General features: G+C 38.5%; 1 protein-coding gene across 4 annotated transcripts in view; it reads left to right on the top strand.

Moving 5' to 3' along the window:
- Positions 1-7,453: 7,453 nt before the first annotated feature.
- fam168a (family with sequence similarity 168 member A) overlaps positions 7,454-23,624 on the top strand; it is a 59,194-nt gene continuing 43,023 nt past the window's right edge. For 2 of the 4 annotated variants that reach the window (XM_053623449.1, XM_053623448.1), the window contains exon 1: positions 7,455-7,715. The gene's annotated coding sequence lies outside the window, so the exon portion shown is untranslated. Of the gene's footprint in view, positions 7,716-23,624 lie in introns of all 4 variants that reach the window. The other 2 variants (XM_053623447.1, XM_053623450.1) reach the window with 2 other exon arrangements.

Consider the following 23,624-nt stretch of genomic DNA (forward strand, 5'->3'; position numbering starts at 1 on the left):
CACTAGATAATCAACTGAGAATCATCTGTAATTCAGCTTCAAACTTTTTTCTTTTTTTTTTACTTTCTATATAGTTGCACTACATAACATCAGAAATACTGACTTACAACCTAGGCAGTGCATTTTATATGGCACCATTTGGAAATCAAACACCCTTTGTAGTGAATTATACGGGGATTCAGCTTCAGGGACTTGAGGAATCAACTCCCAAAATTTCCCCAATATGTTAAACAAGAAGCCTGTTTTAATTTAGCTCCCTATTCCGCTATAGAAGTGTATTATCTAAGGTAAGAAATACTTATGCATAATGTTTGAATTAAACACTGGTTTTCGATACAGCTTGATGCCTTTCTTCATTCTGAAAGAAAGGGAATTTTTCACTGCTGTTGTAAGTTTAGTGAAAGAACAGGAAATACAGGAGCAGTATTTAAGAATGAAACTTTTGTGCAATGAACCCATAGCCAAGGTTTTTAGAGTCAGATTTCATTCTTCTCATAATTTAAGCCCCGATTGTGCATCCTATGTTTATTCCCACACTATATGTCCAAAATGGATTCAGACCCCTACTCCTTAAAAAATGCACTATACAGTATATCCAATAGGGAATCAGTAGGGATTTGGACTATTTATGTTTAATAATGACCATGATTTTCATTGTAGAGCACTATATAACCAGTAGAGAACAGGATATTCCCCACCCTACTTATAAGGGAAGTTCCTACTCTCTCTATAAGTGCACTACATAAAGTGTGTAACAAGATTTCTGTGTGCCCAATAGGGAAAGGTTATGGATTTGGATCAATACTTCCTGTTTGTGTACTGCATTCTATGTAGTTCAACAAGGTATCAGTTGAAAGTCAGCTACATATCCCCTACATACAGTAAGCACACTATATAAGCTATGAAATAATGGCTTCTATATACTTTACAACATAGTTCACATTATGTCCAATGGGAAGCAAGTTTATTGCTCCTTATATTATGTTCGCCTTAACAAGAGTTATTTCACACTTGGTTTCCAACCTGCTATATTACTGTACTACATGAAATACTGGCTAATACACCCTATGAAGAGCAGTATATATTCAAGTGGAAGCCATTAGGGATTAAGCACCGGTGCTCAACCCTCCCCTTTATTGCTCACTTGGTGCATCGTAGCTAAAGTGGTGCCACATTTCTCTCTAGTGGTGTTTCTGTGATATAGCAGCATTTTACTGCTATTAACAGCATTGCACTGCTGAACACATTTAAATGTGCAAAGCTAAGAGATGCTGTAAAAGGAAAATGTTGTTAACAAATAAGGACTATATATTTTCAAAACTATAAAAAAAAAAAAGGGGTGGGGGGTGTTTTTATAAATGGTAAATCTGAGAGAATTTTGTGTTGTGATGATTTACAATAAGCCAGACATTTAACATTTGTTTATGGTGAAGTTATAATTCATGACCACCATTTAGTTGTGAAGCCAACTGAAAGAATTCTTGTTCATACTATATGATCTCAGTTATATGTGGAAACAACTTTGAAACAACATTCAGTGGAAGGGTCTGTTTAAAAAAGAAAAACCTTTTCTTTCATTGTCAGATCAGATTTTTGCTACGTCATTGTCAGATATAGTTATAGTTGTCTATATAACTAACGTATCTGACAGTGAAGCTAAGCGCTAATGTTCATGAGTGAGATATGACAAGTTTTACTCTAAGGTTTCATAATTTAAAATTTTTTTGGTGGAAAATAGACAATTTTATTTGGATAGAGTATCAAGGTGGAAAAAAATCAAATAGGAGAACTAATATATAAGAATATATAAATGAGATACCAGTAATTTCACTGTTGGTTGACTGGATACGTAATTTAACAAGATCTCTATGTCTTGATCAAATTTCTTTTAAAGATATTGAAATATTTTGAATGATGATAGGGTGGTGGGCTTTGGAGGACCAAGCCCTCCCTGTTCCTTATTTCCGTTGATGGAAACAATGCAGAGAAGGCGAGAACATATAAATGCCTGAGGGTGCACTTACGGTACACTTAAGAATTGAACCCTGGTGTGTTTTCTTCGCTTTGTGCAGTTCTTTGGGAAGGTAAGATCACAGCAATCACACTCTAATGCAGACCAAAACAACTGGCCTGAGAGGGTCTGACCAAAGTGGTTTCTGTCCGCTTCCAAGAAAACTCTAGTGTGGATCAACTGCAGTGAGAAACTGAATCTATCCTGAATTGACCCAACTGCACAAAGTGAGCCAAACGTGCCATGTGTTTTGGTTTGCAGGCAGTATTTTTCTGTACATTATGAGCTGCTAAACTGAGCCATGAGGCAGAAACCAAGTCATAGGATAGAGTAAAGTAGTTTTCTGTGCTAAGATGAGTTTTGTGATTACTACGCATACTTAGCAAACATTTCTTTTTCTTGGCTTATTTCTGGGCAATGGATGAAAGAGCTTTATGCGTACATTTTCAGCTTTACATACCCATCTGTACTAATAGACCAGAGCCACCTCTATGTCTTGAGGATTACACCATTTAGTGTGTGTGTGTGTGTGTGTGTGTGTGTGTGTGTGTGTGTGTGTGTGTGTGTAGATCTCTTTTACAGGTGTATACAGTGCATTCGGAAAATATTCACAGCGCTTCACTTTTTCCACATTTTGTTTTGTTACAGCCTTATTCCAAAATGGATTAAATTCATTATTTTCCTCAAAATTCTACAAACAATACCCCATAATGACAACGTGAAAGAAGTTTGTTTGAAATCTTTGCAAATTTATTAAAAATAAAAAACAAAAAAGCACATGTACATAAGTATTCACAGCCTTTGCCATGACACTCAAAATTGAGCTCAGGTGCATCCTGTTTCCACTGATAATCCTTGAGATGTTTCTACAACTTGATTGGAGTCCATCTGTGGTAAATTCAGCTGATTGAACATGATTTGGAAAGGCACACACCTGTCTATATAAGGTCTCACATTTAACAATGCATGTCAGAGCACAACCAAGCCATGAAGTCCAAGGAATTGTCTGTAGACCTCCGAGACAGGATTGTATCGAGACACAGATCTGGGGAAGGGTATAGAAACATTTCTGCAGCATTGAAGGTCCCAATGAGCACAGTGGCCTCCATCATCCATAAATGGAAGAAGTTTGGAACCAGCAGGACTCTTCCTAGAGCTGGTCGCCCAGCCAAACTGAGCGATCAGGGGAGAAGGGCCTTAGTCAGGGAGGTGACCAAAAACCCGATGGTGACTCTGACAGAGCTCCAGCGTGTCTCTGTGGAGAGAGAACCTTCCAGAAGAACAACCATCTCTGCAGCACTCCACCAATCAGGCCTGTATGGTGGAGTGGCCAGACAGAAGCCACTCCTCAGTAAAAGGCACATGACAGCCCGCCTGGAGTTTGCCAAAAGGCACCTGAAGGACTCTCAGACCATGATGAAACAAAGATTGAACTCTTTGGCCTGAATGGCAAGCATCATGTCTGGAGGAAACCAAGCACCAGTCATCACCTGGCCAATACCATCCCTACAGTGAAGCATGGTGGTGGAAGCATCATGCTGTGGGGATGTTTTTCAGCGGCAGGGACTGGGAGACTAGTCAGGACAACGACCCTAAGCACACAGCCAAGATAACAAAGGAGTGGCTACAGGACAACTCTGTGAATGTCCTTGAGTGGCCCAGTCAGAGCCCAGACTTGAACCCGATTGAACATGTCTGGAGAGATCTGAAAATGGCTGTGCACCGACACTCCCCATCCAACCTGATGGAGCTTGAGAGGTCCTGCAAAGAAGAATGGGAGAAACTGCCCAAAAATAGGTGTGCCAAGCTTGTAGCATCATACTCAAAAAGACTTGAGGCTGTAATTGGTGCCAAAGGTGCTTCAACAAAGTATTGAGCAAAGGCTGTGAATACTTATGTACATGTGCTTTTTTTGTTTTTTTATTTTTAATAAATTTGCAAAGATTTCAAACAAACTTCTTTCACGTTGTCATTATGGGGTATTGTTTGTAGAATTTTGAGGAAAATAATGAATTTTAATACATTTTGGAATAAGGCTGTAACATAACAAAATGTGGAAAAAGTGAAGTGCTATGAATACTTTCAGGATGCACTTTACCAGTATATTATTACTAGTGCATTATTTTTTATGATTTTGTGTGTTGAGGCAATTATATTAGTGCTTGTTTAGCAATCAAGTTCAACAAATTGATTAAAAATGTCATCTCATACCATTTTTTTTTTATAATGGAAATTGACTCCTATGCTCTGCATGCTGGTGTCACTAAACAGTGATGCCCATTCAGTGACATATACATACAGTGCATTCAGAAAGTATTCACACCCCTTCATTTTTTTTCACATTTTATGTTACAGTCTTATACTAAAATGCTTGCAAAATTTTCTCACATCAATCTACACTCCATACAGCATAATGACAAAGCAGAAACCAGATTTGTGATAACTTTGCATATTTATTAGCAAGAAATCTAAAGCTGACATATAACATTGACATAAGTATTCTGACCCCTAACTCAGTACTTAGTTGAAGCACCCTTGACAGTGTTTACAGCTTCAAGTCTTTTTAGGTATGATGTGACAAGCTTTGTACACCTGGATTTGGGAATTTTCTGCCATTCTTCACTGCAGATCCTCTCAAACTCTGTCAGGTTGAATGGGGATCATCGGTGGGCAGTCATTTTCAGGTCTCTCAAAATATATTCTATTGGGTTCAAGTTCGAGCTCTGGCTGGGCCACTCAAGGGCATTCACAGAGTTGTCCCTAAGCCACTCTTGCGTTGTCTTGGCTGTGTGCTTTTGGTCATTGTCCTATTGGAAGGTGAACCTTCGGCCCAAGCTGAAGTCCTCAACTCTCTGAAACAAGCTTTCATTAAGGTTTAATTAAACTAATTAAACTTATCTCTGTATTTCGCTGCATTCAGCATTCCTTCTACCCTGACCAGTGCCGTAGTTCCTGTGGCTGAAAAACACCCTCACAGCATGATGCTACCACCACCATGCTTCACCGTTGGGATGATATTGTGCCTGGTTTCCTCCAGACATGACACTTTGAATTAAGGACAAACAGTTCAATCTTCATTTCATCAGACCAAAGAATCTTGTTTCTTACAAGAGTCTGAGAGTCCTTTAGGTGCTTTTTTGCAAATTCCTAGCAGAGAAGCATCCATTTGGCCACTCTGCCATAAAGCCCAGATCAGTGGAGTATTGTAGTGATGGTTGACCTTCTTCAAGTTTCTCCCATCTCCACACATGATCTCTGGAGCTCAACCAGAGTGACCACCCGGTCACCTCTCTTACTCCCTTGATTTCTCAGTTTGGCTGGGCGGCCAGCTCTAAGAAGAGTCCTGGTTCAAAACTTCTTCCTTTTAGGAATTATAGAGGCTACTTTGCTCTTGGGAATCTTCAATGCAGCAGGATTTTTTGTAGCTTTCCCCAGATCTGTGCCTCGACTCAATCCTGTCTCTGAGCTCTTCAGGTAGCCATGAGGTCAACCCATGACCTCATGGCTTGGTTTTTGCTCTGATATGCATTTTCAGCTGTTAGACATGTATAAACAGGTGTGTGCCCTTCCAAATCATGTCCAATCAACTGAATTTGCCAAAGGTGGACTCCAATCAATGTGTAGACAAATCTCACAGATGAGCCAGACAAATGGGATGCACCTGAGCTAAATTTCAAGTGTCATAGCAAAGGGTCTGAATACTTATGTCAATGTGATATTTCTGTTTTTTCTTTTTAATGAATTTGCTATGTAATCACAAATCTGGTCTTTACTTTGTCATTATGGCATATGGAGTATAGATTGATGTGAAAATCTAAGGCTGCAACTTTAACAAAATGTGAAAAAATTGAAAGGGTCTGAATACTGTCTGAATGCACTGTATGTATCCTATGCTGTAAACCAAAGTGCACCCTGTCAGTTCACTCCTAGTCACCTAATGGGTCACATTACTGTCAGACAAGACAGTGGAATTGTGTTGCATTTCTTTATCTGTAACTGCTATTAACTATATTTACCATTACAGTCAAGATGCCATTGTATCTTTCGGTGTTAGGTTTATACCTACTGTAGCACAGCAATTTCCATCAAGACCAATAATCGATCTATCTATCAATCTATCTATTTTATATGCCTAAACAAATAAAGTATTTAGGAAAGACAGGATAAACCAGGACTGTTTTGGCTCATCAACCTAATTCTAGTAGCATAAAGCTAGATTATTGGTGTCAAAATGAAGAGGGGGCACAACCTTACACAGATACTCAAGTTCTGGAGGGCCACAACTAAACAAATAGTTGTGTTTTTTATCTTCTAATACAAAGTTCACTGAAAGAAAGGCTTAGCAATTATGTTAACAAGGACATTTTTGGTATCCATAAAAATAACTGCTACGTTTGATTTCAATGAGAATGATGTTAAGGACAACACTAGCAACACACATAGATGCATAAAAATTACACTGTTAAAAAAAAAAAAAAAAACTTGAACCAGGGTTTAACTTTTGACAGAACATTTTCTGACATGTACATGCTTTATTAGTGAGGTTTCTGTCATTCACATCTGCTTTAAGGAAGATGGAGGAGAATCTGATCATGATTGTCAGTGCACATCCAAAGTTTAGCAGAAAGCCTTCCAGGAAGAGTGGAGGTTATTATAACAACAGCAAAGGTGGGACTAGATCTGGAATGGGGTGTTAAAAAAAGCGCATATAGGTGTGATGGGCAGGTGTTCAAAAACCTTTGGCCACATAGTTTACGCCCGGAAATCTTATCCCGTCCTAACGCACTTTAGTATCCACATTAACGAGGGCCGAAAACTTCCAACAGTACTAAAAATTTAACACAAGATGGCGCCGTTATACCTCCTTTGGTCAAACAGCAACCTGCTATAGCTTGTGCGTTATGAACTGTTAGTTCGTCACGAGGCCAGTCGCTTTTCATTTGTCATTAGAAACATGCTAGCGGCATGCATCTCTGTTTACGGTCACTTGTTTGTGTGATTTTTCGGACAGTTTATTTAAATCACGGTGGCGTAATGTGAAAATATGTGCAGTGTAATGTACATTCGTTGGGTGACATGATAATCTGTGGTTAATGTTCAAAAACGTACTAGCCCAGTATCCAAGTCCAGACCGTTAAATCCGCCAACAAAAATGTAGGCGCATGTTGATGACGCAACGAACTACAAAACATCACCAGGTTGTCGTTCTGCTGCTCCGAAATCATGTTGGGATTTGTAGTCCAACTCGATTTGGACTACAGCACATTCGAATCCCCCGAATGTGTCCTTATTCCCCATATAGGTGCACTACATATAATATGCAATAATGGCTTCTGTTCATTGTGTAGTGCACTATGTTTCCAAAAGGGGCCATTTTGGATTTAACCAAGGTCCTCCCCTTGTGTGCTTTGCTACTGCGTGCTCCTCTGTGCCCCCCTCCCTTTTGTTCTTTCTCTCTTTCGGCATCCCCCCATCCCCCACTACCTCTCTCTCTCTCTCTCTCTCTCCATCTCCCACTCTCACCATGAGTGTGTGTATGTGTGTGTGAATGCTTCTACGTTTCCATACCGCCTGCAAGAAAAAAGCCCCCAAATCGCTGGAGCAAAGTGGAAAAAAAACAAGCCGAAGGAGAAAAGGCCAGAGGGAAAGAACACGTTCATAACGGACTTATACACGCAAATCTGCCTCTATAATTATCATATCGGTAAGTCTAATCATGCATGTTAATAATTTTAAAATTCTCTACTTTAATGTCAACAGAATGTAGTAACTGTTCCAAGTCAGAAATGGCCTGGTGTGTGTGTTGTTGAAAAGCTTCAGTGTTTGGAAGACAACTTGCAGAAAGCCTATGAACAACCATCAAGCCATTTCTTCACAAGTGGTTTAATATGTTTTGTTTATTTGTTGAGGTTTATATATAGATAGATAGATAGATAGATAAGTGGTGAAAGATGTATTAAGAAAGGAGCCAGGAAGATAGAGACAGAGGGAGAGAAAGAGCATGGCCACTTGTCTCCATCTGCCTGTCATGCATTTCTCCACAGAGCAGAGAACAGAGGAAGGCAGAGGGATTCAAAATGGTGCTGGGACTTTCTCTCTCTCTCTCTCTCTCTCACTCACAGTGTGTGTGTGTGTGCGCGCGCGCGCATTGTGAAAAATCATTGTGTGTTGGTTATGGCACATGGTGCAGGTTTTGGGAGAAAGCAACAATCAGAGATCTTTTTGTACTGAGCCATACATAAAAGCTCAGCATCTCTTGTTCATTTTTGTAAAATCCTAATATTAAATTACAGTGCATTTAAAACATACCATCCATATTTGAACGTTGAACACATTCTTACACAGCGGTTTATTTGTTCCCATCCTGACTTAGTTACATCTATTAGGGCTGGGTGATATGATATTGATATTGATTTTGTGAAAAATTACATCACACACACTTTGAGATTAACAACCCAGTCCTATTTTTTTTAAGTAGTTGATATGTTGAAATTAACTTTTGCCCCAGCTGTTTCATTTCACCTCAATTGTTTTTGGGGAAAACAAATTCTTTTAGATTATGCTTTTTGCATTTTGCTTGCAATTTAAGAAATCTACATATCATAATGCATACTAGGTTTCTTCAAATGTCATGATGTATTGCTGCCTTATCAGTAGTCTTAGTTGTACGGCCCGTTCACACCGAGACGTTTTTCGCAGAGCGTTAAACGGTCCGTTCACACCCAGGCGTTAAATATGGCGATGCGCTGAATGAAGTGCAAATTCACTCCCTGGCAGTGGATGGTGCTTATTGAAAAGCAGAAATACCCCGATACACAAGGAGGCGCCGCACAACTTTCTGTTTCTGACACCCGCTTATCTACGTCTTCAAGCTGTTCATACACTTTGCAAAATCGCTAAAGAACATATGCGCTTTTGTGAAATGTAAGGTATTTGGTGACTTGGCCACTGCAACAAATATTTATTAAAGCTAAATCCTTAAAGTTCTTATTTTAAGCAGTAAACTCTTTTTAAATAAGTAATGAATTGAATTATATCAAAGTCACAGCAATAGCATTCACATACTTAATGGAAGACCCAGATTATTTTATTTTTTAAATCTAATTTTGTTTTGGGATGGGGTGGGTATAAGGCAACTATTGTTGTGCCCCAAAAAAGTTACTGTTCCTGCAAACTGATGAAGTGTTGACTATGAATGGTCTTTTTTTGTGGTCAATATGATAATACAGTGACTCAATAATGGAGCACTTAGCTATTTGAATAAGAGGTCAAGAACACGTATATGCATATATATGCCCGGTGCAAAATAAATACAGTGGATTATCAATCAGATTATCATTTGCAGGGAAGAGACAAAGAAACAAACAATGCTATTTAGTGCTTGCATTTCATTGACATCAAAAATAGCCACAACATAATAAATACACTTGTATAGTATCTAGTATGTAATTTTGAATCTGGTGTTTTCAGAGGATACCTTGTTTATGTGTGAGCATTTTATTTTGGGTATGTCACTTATGGACTCTAACCAAAATGGTGGGTGTTGGTATCTTCTTTGTCTTCTTTTTAGGGTTCTTCTTTATCGGTAAGTTAGTTTTGTACTTGAGTGCCATCAAGTCGTACTTTTATGTAACTTCAGCAGCTCCAGGCACGTGAATAAAAGCGTGAATCTCATTGGATGGCCAGGTTTTGACGCGGTGCATCAAAAAAAAAAAAAACAGAATTCCTCAATGTTAAAAAAAAAATTGAAGCTTTGGCACCACACATTTAATGCCTGGGTGTGAACACTCCCATTGACAGCCATTGAGGCATTAAACGGACTGTTTTTCGCGCTGCAAAAATTGTCCCTGTGTGAACAGGGCTGTAGTCTTGCTGTAGTGATGCTATTATAATAAATCCAGTTCTGCTTAACGTAAAAGGTGTGTTAACACTATAGGTTCTGGTGTTAATCATATTTGGGCCTGTTTTACTTTATATTATGTTTAAAGCTGGTGACATTTTTGCCACGTCTCACGTTGTGTTTTTTTTCCACTTGCATGTGTAAGTGAAGCATTAACTGCATAGATATCCACCGAAAAGTACACTTTCATTTTTCTGTGAACTTTATTTAAAATCATAATCTACAAATATGTCATGATTGTGCCAGCTGTAGTTGCATAGCAACATGTACAGTAGTGTTAGTCATTTTGGGAAAACAATAAACACCCATGCTGTCTGTTCACTGTTAAACCATCTGATGTCATGTTCTTGGGTGAACTGTTTTGGAATTACATGTGCAATCCTTCCATATCAGCATTATCACTGTATGAAAAGGATGCTCATTCAGCCCTGTGCTGGATGATCCTGGATGCTGAGGTCCTGAACGAGACCCAAACAAGCAACCCATCATATCTTGTGACACAGCCATGGATGATGTACACTTGATTGTGGTAGTGGAAATGCATACAACAAAGAAAATATGTTCAGTATCTAGTACAACCTACCCTAATTTAATTGTCAGGCTAAGTGCAAATGTAACAAGATATCTAACAAGGTGAAAGTTAACAAGCTAGACAGCTCTTGAACTAGGCTAATACCATTACCATTAATAAACAGTTAATATCTCTCTCAAAACAAACACACAAAAAAGCATAGCCAAAATGTAAATTCATCCACTTATAACTAATTGAATGTTGCTGTTATATTAAAAATATTAAAAAGGAAGAGCAGTGATGTTGTTTCTCCTGACAGTGGCACTTACAGAAATACAGATGATATGCAAGTAGTGTAAAATCAGAGCGAGAATGGTGATTCTACAGTCAGTCAGAGATGTACCAGTGATATCACCCAGCCCTAGTCTATGTAAAATCTTCTGTGAAATATAGCTATAAAGCGTTCTTTTATTTCAAGGTCACAACTACATTGGGGAAAAAACTGATATTACACAGTCTATAATGTAATTAGGAAATATTGGCATCCCAATGTTATAGATTGTGAGCATAAATGTGCTGAATATGGACAGGGAAATAGCACAGGACTGTGGACTCAGGACTGTGGCTTGATTTTTCTGTGGGGTTTTCAAAATTTGCGATGCAAAAAAGTAGTTTTTGTGGAAAACTACTTGAATTGGCGAAATTGAGCCTTTCACCATGATGTGTGTTGGTAAATGAGACCTTTTTGCTGTATTTATGATCGACAAATGCCCATCTAAAAGGGCTTTGGCTGAATGCGCATTATGACGTCACATGACACATCTTGGCCTGAATCTTCTGAAAAATTGGAAGCTCCTCTGAATACTGTGGAATTTGCTTGTTTTTGCGTTAATTTCTACAATCACAAAATCCTGAAGGTACTGATTAAACTTGTGTAGGTGTGAATTCAACACTGCAGGTGATCCCTCTGTATGCTTTTCATAGTTGGGCCACTTTTAGATTAAAAACAATAAATAAAACAGCTGCTTTTACAGCTCTACTCTGTGTGATTTGCTCCTCCAGCCCTCAGTTAAAGCTCATGTATGGTAGCACTATTCATATTGTTTTCTGCTTGATGTATCGCTTTGCTTGTATGTCTTCATTTGTAAGTTGCTTTGGAAAGAAGTGTCTGCTAAATAAATAAATATAGATAATAGATTAGTTTTGTAAGATTTCAGATTGAGTAAGTGGTTTAGGATTTACAGCTTCCCATTTCAGTGAACAGTCTGATAATTGTGTGTATACAAAGTCAATAGTGCTGCTTATTCATTCATTTATTTATTCATTTTTTCATTCATCTTCAGTAACCACTTCATCCTGGTCAGGGTCATGGAGGATCCTGAGTCTATCAAAGAAACACTGGGCTTGGGGCAGGAATGCACCAGCCCATTGCAGAGCACCACACGCGCACACACACACACTCACACATTTGTTCACACCTAGGGGCAATTTAGCAAAGCCTATCCAGCTGTTGGCATGTGTTTTGTGAGGTAAATTCATCATTGTTTTTTAATCATATAAAGACAGACAGACACACACACACACACACACACACACACACATGTATGCCCCCAGGGTGCGTTGGTTTCCCCAGATTGCCAGGAGCAGAGGATGCTGGGTGATTCTGACTTGTGTCTACTAGAAATTCCCCGTAGCTTTTCATCAGTGATACGGAATGTCATGATAATGGAATTTGACTTTCAGAACATTGAGCTACACTGGAATCGATGATGACAGTGATTATTGAAATCTTTTTATTTTATAATAGGGTAGCCAGATTCATCAGGATGGATGTGCATGAAGTCTGTAGCTCCATTTATTTATTTATTTCATTTTTTCACTTAGCAGACGCTTTTATCCAAAGCGACAAAGCGACTTTTATCCAAAGCTCCAAGTGGACTACATATTAAAGATTACCACATTTTGAGAAATATTTAAAGTAACAGCTGCACAAAAATATGACGGTGTATAATTCATGCTGAGGAAAATATTGTCATCCCAACCCACACACTATGAATGAAAACACATTATATTTGTGACATTTTAGTTTCTATACCATAGTAGAACAAGGTAAATGTATATGGTAAATTTGCAGTTCATATAAGTAGTATTTACATTCTGTGTGTTTACATAATATATAATTATGTAATTAAATGACTGTAAAACCAGTAACCATATAGAGTATGTCCAAAAAGGTACAATTGGGACACTGCATTAGTGAATTTTTGTACCCAGTTCACACTTGGTATTAACATCCATCTCATTATGATCATAAGTGGAAAGCCAAGATGCATAGCCTTTCATGCCTGGCTGCATGCTTTCTTATCTATTACAAATACTATTCACATCCACATCTGATGGCTAAATATATACTGGCAATACTTACAAACTTCCTTTCCAAATCCTTATACATTTTAAAGACCATCATCTGAATGTCTTCTGATATTAAAAAGTAACATCATAATGCTTTTCTTAATGAGCCAGTATTAAAAAAAAATACTAAGTTGACTAGTTCGTTCAACAAGTCTTGTATCATTACAAATATTGTCACAAGTAAAGAATATCTCTGAGAATGAGTAGAACCATTCTCTGACACAGATAATCTATAGGGCCAGTTGCTCAAAATAAAAGAAAGGGGCACTGGGATCAAGATTTTAAAACACCAACTACAGCATAACCTGCTAAACTATAGTAATCAATATTCAAACAGAACACAACAAACCAACATATTATATATCAGAGGTTCTCAACCCTTTTGTAGCCAGGCGCATCTTATGAAATGTAAAATAAATTCGACTGACTCCCTAAGTATAGATTTATTTCATCACTATTTTTTTTTTTACATTTGCCAAATATTGGGCATGGAGCATTGTATTCCACAGATAGAACATGAGTAGACTTTTGTACTTGGACCCCTACATTTAATATCTGGTGGCAGAATATGTGTGGAAACTTTGGATACCCAAAACCCAATCAGCAGTTCTCATCTGACCTCAGAGAAGCTGAGTAGGACACTTTAGGTTTGCCCATAGCCATTATAATTAGCTCTCATTAGACATTATGTTTCCGCACTTTAATGTCTTGATGATATGCGTGTTTACGAGGGCAGTTAGTGGTTTGTGAAGTCCAAATGTCTCATAATGTCGCTAGCTTGCTAGTTGCAGTAATGTTAGCAGATGGCAGTAACGTTAACTGTTGTACCCTGTGTTAGCTAAGCATTTTTAATGCATGCTTTTCAGTAATCAGTGAAGAGAACAAGAGAAAAGGAAGACGTGCATAGAGAAAGAGAGAGATAGCATAGATTTTGGAAAAATGGAAGTACAGCAGCACATCCTGCATTGTGATTTATTAACGATGAAGTGGGTCACATTTCTGCGTGTGGACCTCACTAAAACTTGAATGAGGTTACAGACACATTCGTCCCAGACCACAGCGAATGTGAAAGGGGCCTGAGTCAAATCTGTAGTGAGTTGCTTGTGAGTGACTAATTGCTGGTCAGCTTTGCATGATTGTTGCTTATTTTGGAATTGGTGTGTCAGTAACAGCATATTGTTGTGTTGGGATTGCTAATTGTCAGAGATATGGTAGCATAACCACCATGTCACTGGGATGTTGTTTGTGTCAAAACTGCACATCATTCTTCCTTGCCTCTCCCTCATACAGTCTCCTGATTCTCTCGTATCCTCTTTTTTCCTCCTACACTCTAGGGAGCCGTCGTGAGGAGTTATTTTAGAGAATGTCACTCGCTTAAACATGGCCCCAGCAGGGCAGGGACTGTGCCAGTCTGCAAGTGCGGGTATTTTTGGACCGTGTGTGGGCAGACACCACGAATCCCTGCTTTTCTTTCTGCTGCAAAAGAAAAATGTAGCTGTGTGCTTACTGACCTTGCCTCAAATAGAACGATTTTCTGACCACACAAGGGTCACTATGATCATCATTAATTCCATTACAATATTAATTTCAATATTAATTCCATTCCAACATGATCATCATTATTAACATGGAAATGGTGCTGTAGCGAAAAGAGCAGAGATATACAAATTTGAGACACGAGATTCAGAAGGCCACATAAGCATTTTTCTGGGCCCTTGAAGGGCCATAAACACATTTTCTATTCTATCAATGAACACCAATACACATGGCTCCGGGCAGCATTGTAGAGCAGCACTTAGCTTTGCCTAGTCCCGCCAGCATTTTGCAATTTTGTGATCGTAGAAATTAACGTAAAATCAAAAAAACTCCGCAATTCTCGGAGGAGCTTGCAATTTTGGAAGATTTGGGCCAAGACGTGTCATGTGACATCATCACAACATGCATTGAGCCCAAGCCCTCTTTGATTCACATGCATCGAACATGAGTACAGCGAAAAGGTCTCATTTACCAACAAACATCACTGCAAAAGACCATGCAAAGCAATTTTGTGCAATTGTAATTTCGCCAATTCAAGTAGTTTTCCTCAAAAAAAAAGCACAAAACAGACGCAGCCAAATCAAGAATTTTTGGCTGCAACAATCACAAACAAAAACACGAAATCCTATACAGACTGATTTCCATCTCATAGCTCCAGGGTCACCAGTTCACTCCTGAGCTCAGGTTATTCCCCCCCCCCCCCCCCCCCCATTTTCAAAAGAATGTGGGAAAACCAACATGGCCAAAAGTTCTAAAATGGAAAATGACAAGGTGTTCATATGAGTGGACTAGGCCTGCTGCGATAGTCAGTGGTACCGGTGTACACAGTGTTTGGCCGCACACCGATTAAATCACCGACCAAACGCCCCTCCGCCCCCCCCCCCCCCCCCCGCGGCACCGCCCCCACTGTCGTTTTGCTTTCTTATAGTAAATAAAAATCATTTAATTCAGTTAGAGAACAGACACTACAATTAAAAACTGAATGTGTCAGCTCAATTCAGCATGAGCCGAATGAGTCCGAGTCACAGCACAGATCAGCAGGAGTCAGATTTAATTTATTGCATGACGAGAGTGAGGTGAGCTGGCTGGCAAGACGATGGCGGAAGGTTTGGTTTCAAAGCGAAATGTAAAAGTGCCTATTTGGCAATATTTTGGATTTAAACCCAAATATTGGGTGATGAGGTGAAACTACCACCTAATGTTACGCTTCAGTGTTATCCAAAATCTCCATTCCCAATATGGTTTATACCACCAGAGTGGTAGATTCAAGAGCAGTACAACTTTTCCACTTAAGGGTCTAATAATAAAACAAAGTCAAATTAAATTGCATACATGTTATGAAATAAGAAATAACAGACCACAGACTAACTACTTGGCCAGCAGCCGTGATGGTAAATTTTTAACCCATGCAAACTACATTACAATGGGAAACCAAAACCCTGAGAACAAACTGCTTTCAAGAATATCCATGTGTGGAAGGGGCCTCAGTGTCCGATCAGGAGATTCCTAATAAATACGTATTCATAAATGACTAGGTGACTTCATTCCTCCTACTTGAGATCCAAGACATATTCATGCTCCCATATATGGCTTCCAGACACACGTATGGACTTAAGGACTGCCAAATTTGCATATATGAATTAATGATTTTCTCTATGTGGTCTTCTGAGCTGCAGATCATATTGAATAATCAGCCAAGGTTAATTTATTATCAAAATTCTGTCTCGACCAGACACAGCTTAGGCAGTTTTCATGTTTTGAAAAAAATAATTTCAGCGTCATGACTAAGCTTTAGCTAGATCTCCTGTGGAAGTGTGTAAAAGGCTTGTGGGGGTAGGAGTGTGTTTCTATTGTGCGTTCACTCTCTGGAGTATGAATGATTTCACTGCACCACTCAGGCACCCTGAGGCAAAATACACATACACACACACACTTACTACACGTTCTTGATGGCTCCTGCTGGTACGTGGGCTGTGCACGAGACAGAATTAGCATGTCCACCAGCTGCCTGTTCATCTGCAAGTGCGAGTGTGAGTGCTTTCCAGAGGCGCTAATGAGAGGCCGAGGGTTCTGGTGTTAACATAAAAGGTCAGATGGATGAAACTTCTGGGTTTGTATTTCCATTGAACTTCTAACTCTGTCATGTGGAGGCTGTGTGGAAGTAGCATCATTTTCCCTGCAGTCCATTCAGAAGTTTTACTTAGGATAACTGAGTATATGTTAACTGCATGTCTAGTAGCTAACATTTTCTTTCTGTCTTGATTAACAGTCGTTTTTATGCTTATAGTGTGACCTTGCTAGCACTGATTAAACTTTGGTTCTGTGTATACTTTGCTACAATTAAACCTGTTGTTGTTTGTTTTAAATACCATTATAAATATGAAGAAAATACATAATCATCAAGATATGAAATTCTAAAATCGGCATAAGTCTGTTTGCTAGAATTTGGTCAGCTTATTTCATCACCACATGGGGTGTGTGTGTGTGTGTGTGTGTGTGTGTGTGAACTGCCAAATATGGTTTAATTTAGCATCACTTAGAGCATAGTACCCAGCCAAAAAAGAGTGATCGCAGTGAGGTATGACTGCTATGGAGTGACATCGGTTGCATAGTAATAATCATGATGGTTGAGTTATAGTGATTGATGATGACTGATGAGGTAGTGGTGATGGAGTGAGTGTAATGAGGGTGGAGTGATTTGCATGTATGGCATTAAACAGACTTAAAATTATCTCATTTATGCAACTGCACAGTTGGGGACTTTGCTCAAGACCCCAGCATGGGGGTGCTGGGAGTTGAACTCACAACCTTTTGATTAGTCCAATGTCTTAACCACTGAGCTACCAGTGCCCTAAATAACAGCTGTACCAACGAACAATACACCAACAACCAAACCAACAATAGCCAATGCCTTAACCACACATGATGATGTGACTATACTGGACTGAGTGTGAAGCAGTGATCATGATGGAAAGGTGGTCATAAGGAGATTATGTTGATGAGGGTGGAGGTAATTTATGCTAATTATTTAGCTGGAGGCAGCTCATCAGACCAGAGTCTACCTACAGGGCTATAGCTCAGAAAGGGGAGTTTTCCAGACTTTTGTAGATTTTTACTTATTTATTTTTTATTTATTTATTTATTTTAACTCTCTCTGGTCTGACATGGCTTTAAAAACAAAAGTCAAGGATGCTAACAATGCTTAAAGATGTATTGACAAAGTTTGCATTTATTCTCTTTGCATAAAATTTATATCATCTGGTCAGAATTTGTGGTGCTAGTAATAAGTATCAACTAGAAACAACAGAATCATTTCAAACTGTCTTATTCATAACTTAAGCTAATTGTTATAGGGATAGTTCACCCAGAAATGTAGCTCCAAACTCCATAAGACTTTCATTGATCTTCAGAACACAAATGATGACATTTTTAATGAAACCTGGGAGATTTCTGTCCTTCCATTTACAGTCCAAGTAACCAAAACTTTCGAGCTCAAAAGTTCATAAAGGCATTGTGAAAGTAATCCATGTAACTCCAGTGGTTTAATCCCAGTTTTATGAAGCAATACAAATGCTTTATGTGTGCAAAAAAACTAAAATTAATATTCACAAAATATCTTCACTTTCACATAGATCTCCGACACGCGTTCACAAGAGAACCATGTGACGCATGTGTGTTGTGTTGACACGGGAGTTGGTATTAAACCACTGAAGTCACATGGATTACTTTTACGATGCCTTCATGAACTTTTTGGCGCTTGAAAGTTTTGGTTACTTGGACTGTAAATGGAGGGACAGAAATCTCCAAGGTTTCATTAAAATGTCTTCATTTGTGTTCCGAAGATGACGAAAGTCTTAATGGGTTTGGAACGACATGAGGGTGAGAAATTTATGACAGAATATTGGATATTCTGAATATTGGTTCATATTTTGGATGAACTTTAAGCATTTAAATGTAATTGTTGTCACTATTCAGTCATGTTAGTAGCTTATCTGGACCGTTTATTTAAGTGGACCTTTACAATTTTTAGTTGAATACCCCTGAACTAAACACTAAAGAAATGAGTAAGCAAGGTCAAAACTCCATGCTAGTTTTTACACTATTGTTCTGAGTATAATGTGCTGGAGCGCTGAAAGGCAGCCAGAATGGCCTTTTATGAAGGCCAGGAGAACAAAATACAATAACTCTTATCATCAGCTCTCATTTAGGTCCCTGAGGGTGTTCAGAAAGAAAAAGGGTGTATTGTGTAATTTTGAGAGTCTTAATTAAGTCTCTTGAAGTTCTGTTTTGTTATGTTAGTGTGGAGTTGTGTGTATAAGCTGTGAAATGGAGGTCCATTTGTTTTCAGATTTTGTTTATCTCTGCACTTGTATTTGAACAAGTTTGTCCTTTGCTGGAGTCTTGTGTAAATGTTGGATGGCATTCAGAACATAAAGTATGCATGGGTGACAAAGAAAAAATTTGTAAACACTATTTTAAAGGCACTGAAGTATGTCATTTTTAAGCAACTGTTAAGTAATATTGCACGAGCAAGAAAGCGGATTATACTGAATAACGACATGGGTATGTTTTGGCTATAATCACAGCAGTGCCAATATTCAGTATAACCGCACAATTGCAAGTGCGATATTTTTTTTTTGTACAACGATTCTATAAACAAGAAATTAATATCAAGTAAGTGAAATTTCGGATTCAATATGGCCAAATATTCTGGGTTTTTTTGTTGTTGTTGATGATGATGTTTTTTTTTCTTGCGTCACTAGTGGAAATAGATCCCAACGAAGCCACACTCACTTATAGCACAATGGCTAGCTAGCTGGTTCACATTGATTTGTACATTCCCATTAAAGTTGTTTCCAGTAAAACTGTCCTCTCTTCTTCCTTTTCATCATCATCTGATGAGGTTTAATATTTTAAACTAAAAGTTATATTCCTGAAAATTATCATTTGCCATGTATGCTGTTGATGTCGCTAACACTACTTTTAGTAACTGTTTTGAACTAGGTCATGGAGTTTTATGTGGCAAACAGACAAGCAGAGTGGTACGCACAATGCAACGTCCCAGTATGGTTATAGGAAATATAGGCACTCAACCAATCAAATTAGCAGTCTGGAAATAAATAATTTTTATACAGGATTTCACTCAATTATTGGTTCTTTCTTAAGAACTATACTCTCCTGCTATAGTGTGATGTATTAATGTTTGAGCACAATATCTCTCTGTCTCTCTCGCTTGTCCCCCCCCATTGTTTGTGTTGTTCTCGCAGTTGGACCTCACAGTTCGCACACGTACACAGACAGAGTGCTAGTGTGTGGCCAGTCTCTCAAACAGAGCGCCTCTTTAAGCTAGTCTCTTTATGATGAATAATTCAGGGCTGCCCCCCCTCTCTCTCCTTTGTGTATTTGTGTTTTAGTAGGGTGCATGTGTGTGAAGGATGAACCTATCAGATCAGAGTGACACAGCAGGTGAAATCTTCTGTGCATTATGAGTAAAGCAAGAGCGAGAGCGGTGCGCATACATGCAGTGAGAGAGAGACAAAAACGCACATGAATACAGGCAACGTAACATGCATAAGTAACAATGAGTGATGGACTTATTAATGCAAGACACTACAGGTAGAAATTACGATTATTGGTAAAGCTTTTTTCACATTTTTGGATTCTTCTGTTGAATTTTGATATTGCATTAGCACTTTTTAAGATAATTTTTTTTATTTCAGTGTTTTTGTTCACTTGCAACCACAGCATGATCTGAAAGTTAACAGATTTGAAGAGGGTTTTAAGCTCCACCCACAACAAATTGTCCTATTTTCCTGAAAAGCTTGTTTCCTGATAATACAGTGCCCTCCACTAATATTAGCCCTTGGTAAATATGAGCAAAGCAGGCTGTGGAAAATTGTCTTTATTCGTTAACCTTTTTGACCTTTTGTTAAAAAACTTCACAAAAATACTCTGCTCTCATAGATCTCAAACAATTGCAAACAAAACACAGGTTTATCAAAAAAAAAATCTTTGAATGTAGGTGTGCAACAATTATTGGCACCCTTTTAGTTAATACTTTGTGCTACCTCCCTTTGCCAAGATAACAGCTCTGAGTCTTCTCCTATAATGCCTGATGATGTTGGAGAATACATGGCGAGGGATCTGAGACCGTTCCTCCATACAGAATCTCTCCAGATCCTTCACATTTTGAGCTCCACGCTGGTGGACTCTCCTCTTCAGTTCACCCCACAGGTTTTCTATGGGTTTCAAGTCAGGGGATTGGGATGGCCATGGCAGGACCTTGATTTTGTGGTCAGTAAACCATTTTTGTGTTGATGGATCTTTTGGATCATTGTCCTGCTGGAAGATCCAACCACGGCCCATTTTAAGCTTTCAGGTAGTCAGGTCTTCATTTAATATCTGTTGATATTTGATAGAGTCCATGATGCCATGTGTCTTAACAAAATGTCTAAGTCCACTAGCAGAAAAACAGCTTGAAAACATTAAAGAGCCGTCACCATATTTATCCATGGGCATGAGGTACTTTTCCATATGGCTACCTCTCTGTGTGCGCCAAAACCTCCTCTGGTGTTTATTGCCAAAAAGCTCTATTCTGGTTTCATCTGACCATAGAACCCGATCCCATTTTAAGGTCCAGTAGTGTCTGGCAAACTGAAGACGCTTGAGTTTGTTTCTGGATGAGAGTAGAGGCTTTTTTCTTGAAACCCTTCCAAACAACTTGTGGTGATGAAGGTGACTTCGGATTGTAGTTTTGGAGACTTTCTGACCCCAAGACTCAACTAACTTCTGCAATACTCCAGCTGTGATCCTTGGAGATTTTTTGGCCACTCGAGCCGTCCTCTTCACAGTGTGTTGAGACAATATAGACACACGACCAATTCCAGGTTGATTCATAACATTTCCAGTTGACTGGAACTTCTTAATTATTGCCCTGATGGTGGAAATAGGCATTTTCAATGCTGGTGCTATTTTCTTGTAGACACTTCCCTTTTTGTGAAGCTCAACAACCCTTTGCCACACATCAGTTATATTCCTCGGTCTTACCCATTGTTATGAATGACTAAGGGAATTTGGCCTATGTGTTACCTCATGTTTATACCCCTGTGAAACAGGAAGTCATGGTTGAATAATTGAAGTTTAGTATTTTTTTTTTATTTTTTTTTTTATAAAGAGATGGTAACGTTAAAGTGCCACAATATAACGTACAGGTAGGCATGAGAAAAATTGAGCTTTACAATTATGACAGAATTTAAGAACATAGTGTGAGTCATGACAAATGAATTTACCTCTGATAAACTAAATTTAATATTTTCAGTTAATTTCACAGGCTGTATACAAATAAACAACCACAGTTAACCTGTTCCACCTTGTAAACAAATACAATAGACATCAATGTTCAGTGTTTGAAGTCTGCTCCTCTTAAATATATTTAAAGCTGCACTATTAGACATTTACCATTGTCAAGGTTCTGGGCTGGAGTCAGTTCTCGAACCGCTCTGTGTATATTGTGTATATATTTGAATAATCTCATATAGGATGTGATTGGGTGAGTACCCGCCAAATGCAAAGCGCTTTAGTTTAATGGTGTTCGTTAGAAATGCTCCGATCAGGATTTTTACAGCCGATACTGATTTCTTGTCATGTTGATCGACCGATACCAATCTTTTTTTGTTTAAGCTTTAATCAGGAGGTCTGTCATAAACAGTTAAATGTAAGCTCTCTGCTCATGGTCACTTTTAATTGAATTAAAATAATAGCAATGACAAATATGGTTGGTTAATTGATAAATAAACAAGCATAAAATATTTATTTTTTAAATATCTTAAACAATAAAGACTCCTAATTACAAGTAGACTAACACAAAAATTATCCATATTAGGAAAAAAGAAGACTAATAACCTTCTAAGGAAATAGCCTACTAAGATATTCAAATTGATATTAAATGAAACCCATTGTAATTAAACATTATTTAATTTCTCATATTATTTATATTTTATGAATTTATTTTGATGTCTTTTTTATATTAAATGATTTATTTATAACTAAGTACATTTTCTGTCTTTATATTTTTTATGGGTTTTTTTTGTTTGTTTCAGTTGTTCCTTTTGTTACCGCAGTACAGTGTTGCCATGTCTGTTGATAGTATTGCATTTTTGGGGGATTAAATCAAAACATGAAAACTGGAGTTGACTTTTCTAATGATATCTGGCGACCGTGAGCTTAAATGAAGCGAATGCGCTGTCTGTTAGAGTTGGTGAAGAGAGTGAAGGAGAGCGGCAACGTAGTGTATGTTTGCAGACTGAACAGGTGCTGCTCTTGATTATGATTGGTGAGGAATTATATATTAAAGAAGATTGAATTACACCCCACCTAGCATTATTATTAATTTACTCCACCCGACGCAGCTGTGTCTACACGAGCAGGTCACAGTCACGGGTTCAGGTCATTTTGGGTGATCAATAAAAGATGGAGGTTTGTGAGGTCGGCAAGTTGAGAGAAGCAGATGATGTACAGTGTTACTCTTGTCATCATAATAGCTTCTTTGCAGTATTTACACACTTGTTCAGTTGACTGAGGTGATGAAAAGCAGTGTGAAAGTAACGGTTGCGCATTTTGGACTTCCTGTAGTTTTTATTCCAATTGTATTATACAACTTCGAACAGGTCACTCACACCGGTGCGCCTAAATATTTTTTCACAGTCGCACAAATGTACTTTTTACTCGCAAATGCGAGGGAAATGGTCACACTAGAGCCCTGAGTATGCGTGTGCGCCTTCCTCCCCATCTTTAGCAGTTAACTGATGATACTGCAGATGCATGCTTTGCGTCTGTCTCACACTTAGCTCGAGGTGTGTAATGAAGGTTTCGATTAGATTTTCATCCAAATACAGGGAGACCAATCATCCTGTAACAATCATCCTGCTCATTACTGCCTCCTGTTTTTTTCCACTGGGAGTGTGTGTTTATGCCAAGCGGGTCTACCCTGTTATCATAGACCCTTGATGGCTCTATTCAATTTACCGTACTGAGCTATAAGTAGCTTTGTACGTAGGTTATATACAGTTGCAATCAAAATTATTCAACCCCCATTGCAAATCAGGTTGATTGTCAAAGTTTACAGACGCTATTTCGCTTTAGCTGTTTGCAATGAACAAATCAAACAAAAGCAATTGAAATAGTTCAACACAACGGATGCTTCAAGTGATTTCCCCAGCTGCAGACTAGGTAATGTTTATCTCCTGCAATAATAG

This window comes from Ictalurus furcatus, chromosome 4 (assembly GCF_023375685.1).
Source record: "Ictalurus furcatus strain D&B chromosome 4, Billie_1.0, whole genome shotgun sequence".
NCBI lineage: Eukaryota > Metazoa > Chordata > Actinopteri > Siluriformes > Ictaluridae > Ictalurus > Ictalurus furcatus.